The following is a 6,021-nucleotide window of genomic DNA, read 5'->3' as shown; positions in this document are numbered from 1 at the left end:
TCTTCGTGCCCTAGGTGTCGTATTTCCTTATTCTTTTTTCCATTTATTTATTTATTTGTTTAACAACTTCATCGTATTCCATTGTGTGGCTGGACCATAACTCATTTAACTAATTGCCTATTGAATGGACGCTTGGTCCATCTTTGGATGGTCCTGTCTTTGGATGTTGTCAACTTTTTATGTGATGTCACAGTTGCATGTGAAGGTGGGTCAAGATGACACACTCTTGAAGTGGGATCGCTGTGATAAAAGTTAAATGCCTTTGTCATTTTGGTAGATATAGACAAACCATCATTAGGTAGGTGGATACTGGGATTAGAATCACATGCTAATTTATACTCCCACAGCTGTGTTCAAGAGTGCTTGTTTCCCACAGCCTTGCCAACAGAGTGTGGCTATTTAAGTAAGATTAAAAATTCAGACCTTCAGTTACACTAAGCACATTTCAGGAGTCACATGTGGCAGGTGGCAAGCGAATTGGACAGTACAGATGTACAACATGTCCATCATCACAGAAAGTTCTGTTGGGCAGTTCTGGTAAAGAGTTGTGCAGTGACCTTGACTTTACATTTTAATAGGGTCTCTCTGGCTGCCTGCAAGGAATGGACTCAGGGACCATGCAGAGGCAGGACACCAGAAGGAGGTGACTGTGATGGCTCAGGTAGGAGTGGATGGAGGGTCAGACTGGGGTGATCGTCTACGTGGAGAAGTGCTTGATTCTGGATGTGTTTTTGAAGGGGGAGCGGCCAGCGTTTGCTGGTTGATGAGTTATGGGGGTGAGGGAAATGGAAGTCGAGGATGACTCCCAGGTTCCGGGCTGGAGCCACTGGGAGGGTGGAAGTGCTGTTGACTGAGCTGCGAGAGAACACAATGGGAGCATGTTTGGGGAGGGGGAGAGACCAGCAGCCCTGTTTTGGGTGTATTGCGCGTGAGATGCATGGTGGATGTTCCAAGCAGAGATGTCAAGTGGGCATCAAGTTGTTTTTCTGGCCTCGAGAATGACATGCACTTTTGGTTACCAAGTTAGAGCAAACCCAGAAAGGAGGGAAGAGGCGGAATCACAGGCCTCAGCTGGGGATAGGTGAGCGGGGCAAAGGTCAAAGGCAGTGCTGGGCAAAGGAAGGAGCCCAGCTTTCGAAACTTGGAGTCTGTTTCTGAGCCTATGTAGGTCCATTTTCCTTCGTTAAATGGAAAGAGAATGCTTCATAGGCTTTTGTAATGTTCACAGTGAACACAATGAGAGGTAGGGTACCTGGCAGGCAGGAGACACTGCAGAAATGTTCATCACCTCCCCTGTGTGTTACACTTGACTATGAAGGTGTTAGGATGAGATCCACACCCTCACCTGACATTCAAGGCCCTGCTGATCTGGGCCCTGCTGACTCTCCAGCCTTGTCTCCTGACATCTTCCACTGTCATCCTGCCGCAGGGCCTTTGCACTCACTGTATATGCTTCCTGGTGAATGGTCTCCCTGGAGAGGCATGTGGCTGGCTCCTTCTCCTCCTTTAGGTCTCTCTTCTTTGGTTCCTCCTGCTACAAAGCTGCTGGAGATGGACACCCCCAAGGTGTCACAGTGTTGGGGGATGGAGCCCTGCTGGCTTGCGTCAAGTCCTGTTGATCTGGATCGCTCCATTCATTTATTCATCAGACCTTTACTGAGAATTGCTGTGGGCCAGATATTTTGTGAAATGCTGACGGTACAGCAGCAAACAAGACATGTGAGGGCCCTGCTCTTAGATATGCAAGAGGGACAGACAATAAACAGGTAAAAAGATAATCTAATTTCAGGTAGGGACCAATGATGTGGAGAAGTGAAGCAGGCTGCAGAGATGGGTGGAGAATGACAGGGAGTGCTTCATCAGATGGGGAGCAGAAGGTGTCAGGAAGGCCTCTCCGTGGAGGTGGCAGTTGAACAGAGGCCTAAAGGAAGTGAAGGAGCTGCCAAGAGGATACCCAGAGAAGAAGTGCAGAGGCCCCGAGGCAGGAGCATGCTTGGCGTGCTCAAGGAACAGTAAGGAGGCTTGTATAGATGGAGCAGAGGGCGAGAGGAAAATGGGGGAAGGTGGGATCAGAGAGGTATGAAGGAGCCACATCATTATGCACCATTTAGGCCAAATAAGTGTTGAATTAATGCATGAATGAAAGAGGCAAACAGAGAGTTTTTGGAATGCATACATAATGGCTACCTACCTCAGGGTGAGAAATCAGGGACGGCTTCCTGGAGGAGGGGATACCTGAGCTGACATCTGAAGTTAAGTAAGAACTGGCTGGGGAAGGGGAGTCAGGTGAGGTATGAGGGTCTTCCAGACACAGGGAATAGCATGTGCACAGACCCAGTGGTGAGAAATTGTTCTACTCACTGAATCGAAGAAAAACCAATCAGCTAGGCTGGAGTATAGCATGAGCGGAGAGTTGTAGAGAAATGGAAGTTCTATGGGGGCCCGGGCATGCTTGGTGCCCCACACAGGAATTGTGACCTTTCCAAAGGCAGCACCAGGGCGCCCCGCAGAGTTGAAGATCCAATTTGTGCTTTGAGAAGCTCCCTCTAGTTGCTGAGAGGAGGTGGGTTAGAATGAGGTGAATCTAGAGGGAAGGGAGATGAGTAAGAAAGGTCTGCAGGGATGATGGGTGAGGGGGCTGGAGGTCAAGGGAGGCTGTGATGGGGGCTTGTGCCAGCAGACTTCCTTCTCCCACCTCCTTATGCATCCTCTTTATCCGTCTGAGTGTGCTTATGCTGGGTGAACATTTTCAGCATCTGCCCCAAGCTGGCCCTGTGCTGGGAGCTGAGGGACCTGTGGGGAATGGAGTCTCATTCCTGAGAATTGTTCCTAGTGACACACAGCGCCCTATGTTGAGGAGAACGTTTAAGATCCTGCCTCATGCGTATTTACGTAGGCTCCAAACAACACAAATTGACTGCAAAAGTGAGCTTCACTATAATTTTAATTTTTACTGTTCATTTATTCATCCATCAAATATTTATCGAGCATGTATTACTAGGCAGGACCTGCTGTAGGTACTGGAAACGTAACAGGAAAGAGAGAAGACAAAAATCTCTGCCTCCTGGCGTTGACACCTGGGGAGTGGGAGGGGGAGATGGACAATAATTACTAAGTACTAAACTATGCCGACATGGGAAAACAACAAAACAACAACAACAAAGCAGGGTAAGGAGGCTTGGAAACTGGGAGGATGGAGGGCAGGTTGAGTAGTTAACAGGGTAGCCAGGGAATGCCTCACTGAGAAGGTGATAGACTAAAGATAGAAGGTGAGCAGATTAAAGGAGGGGATTGAGGGAGCCATGTGGGACTACAGGGGAATAGTGTTCTGGACAGAGCAAAAAGCCAGTGCAAAAGCCCTGGGGTGGGAAGGAGCCTTATGAGCTTTAATGATTGACTGAATGTGTGGGCTGTTAAGAAAAAGTGGGCTTGGGGCCCACAGGGGCTTAAAAGGTCCAGGTCATAGCCTGGTGGAAGGACCAAGGGTGTCAGAGTTTCCTGGCTGTGAAAAGAGTCTCAGAGACAAGGGTGTGGGGGGTGCGGCTGTGCGGTCAGGATGCCAGCTATCCCGCTACCCCTAGAGGCTCTGTGTGCCCAGCTGGGCTGCTTGCTCCCTAAGTCAGTCTATGGGAACCTCTCTTACCATCTCCCCTGTTTCCAGCAGGGCCTCCTACCCGGAAGGAAGTGCCCCATGCTGTGCTCTAGCCTGGGGCAAGCTGTTTGCCAACCTCTGAGGGTGCCTGCCTCTTGACCCTGCTACCACCACAGGGCGTGGCTATGGACAGGAAGGCCTCTTTCCCTGGAGGGTCATGGCAAGACTACACTGACCAGATGGCGCATGCCTGGGCTATGGCACAGCCATCCCCAAACTAAGCCTTCCTTTTTCCTACATTTTAAAGTGTTTTATTGTATGTGTGAGTCATGGGGATGGAGACATTTGCTTCTGGTTGCCCACACCCATTCCCCCTCCTTCATGGAAACAATACCCTGAATTTTTGGAGGAATCTCTCTTGCCTGCTTTCTCAGCCTGTGGTTTGTATGGGACGGACTCTGCCTCTTTAATATAAGCCAAGCGATATTGTCTGGCCACCTGGGACATGGTGATTGGTTTGGAGATGGGTGTGTGACTTCAGATGGCCTAATCAGAGTGAGTTTCAGGATCCTGCTATGGAATTTCATGGATCCAGGAATCTAAGTGTCTTGGGAGGTAGATGCTTTTCCCCCATGGATGTGAATGAGAAGCAAGTTTTATCAGAATCTGCTGGCAGCCATAAGGGGGTCATCTTTAGGGTGAGTTTGCTGGAGAAGGCAGAGAGGAAAGACCAAGAGAAATCAGGTCCTTGGTGAGATCTTTGAGTGGCTGGATCAAGCCTTACCTGAAAGTGGTCCTCCCTACCAGTCAGACAGACTTAGGTTTAAGTCTCAGCCTCACCACTTGTGTGCTGTGTGACCATGGGCAAATTATTTATTCTCTCAGGATGTCAGTTTCCTAATGTGGAAAATGAGGATAATAAGAGTATGCCTACCTTGTGGGGCTGTTGTGAAGATAAGCTAATACATATATTGTGGTTAGAAGAGTGCCTGGTGATACATTTTAGCTATTATTATTAGCATTAATAGAGCAAACCTTTCCTGAACTGTGTGTGATCTTCTTCTGGACTTCGCAGTTATAGGAAACCGATACATCCTCTGTTTTTATTTTACATCCTCCTTCTTACTTGCTGAGCATAGGGATCAGTATCAGTGTGGGATTGGGGAGAAAGGTGTAGGGGCTGGTATTTGAAGGTGGCTGTTTCTGTGAGCAGAATATTTTATGCACACTTGCTCTTTGGCTTCATTTTACAGGAAAAAAAACTAAGGCTCAGAAAAGTTAACTTGCCTGAAGATGAGTAAGATTTCATCAGGGAGAAAAGGTGAGGGAGGGTATGTTGGGCAGCAGGTGTGGCAAGATCAAGGGCCATGAACTGTGAAGGTACTCGGTGTACTATTCAGGGAACAGGAGTAATTCAGAGTCCCGGGAATAACAGATTAAAGCCATGTTTTAAAAACTAGAATAAAACATAGCTGAGTATGACAAAATCCTTTTAAAATCATAATTTCTAAGATAATTTTAATTTTACAGAAGAGTTGTTAGACCAGTGCAGTAAAGCTTCCATATCTCCTTCACTCGGATCCCCCAAAAATCCACATTTTGCTACACTTGATTTATCATTTTCTCTGTGTGTGTATAATTTTTCTAAACCATTTGAGAGTCAGTCACAGACACAATGTCCTTTTACCCCTAAATATTTCACTGTGCTTTTCCTAAGAACAAGGACGTTCTCATATGTGGCCATGGGTTTGAAACAGGTTTCAAAATCAGGAAATTTAACATTCGCAGAAGGTTATAATATAATTTTTATTGTCCATATTCAAATACCACTAACTGTACCCATAATGACCTGAACTCTTTAGTGACCACCAAGGTCATTGTACCCCTTCCAAAGAGAAAAAATATGCACCTGCTTGAAGAGAAGAAAATCATTAACATCCATAAATCTGCTTAGAGAATCTGTGCTTAGAATTCCTACTTGTTGGCTCTGTATATCTCAAGCAGTGGTGTCCAACTGGGGATGCTTTTGACCCCTGTGGGACATTTGACAACGTCTTGAGACATTTGTGGTTGTCACAAGTGGGGGGAGTGATATGCTATTATCATCTCATGGGTGGAGAAGCCAGGGATGCTGCTAAATGTCCTACCATGTGCAGGATAGAGAATTCTCTGGCCCAAAATGTCAGTAGTGCTGAGGTTGAGAAACTCTGACCTGCAAGTAAGTTGGCGGAGAGACACCTCCCTTTGCTGCACCTGGAGCACCCTATGGGCCTCCAATTCACCCCAGCAATTCTATTTCTCCCCAGCTACCCTGGAAAACCCCCACTCCTCTAGGCGTAGGGAGGCCCAGCCAAAACTCTTTATGATCACTCCAAACGGGAACTAATCCACGTGTCCTATTAGGAGGAGACTGATAAAATAAAACCGTG

This window comes from Ursus americanus, chromosome 22 (genome assembly GCF_024610735.1).
Source record: "Ursus americanus isolate L20-20 chromosome 22, mUrsAme1.1.p, whole genome shotgun sequence".
Lineage (NCBI taxonomy): Eukaryota > Metazoa > Chordata > Mammalia > Carnivora > Ursidae > Ursus > Ursus americanus.
Note: the sequence above shows the minus strand (reverse complement) of the source record.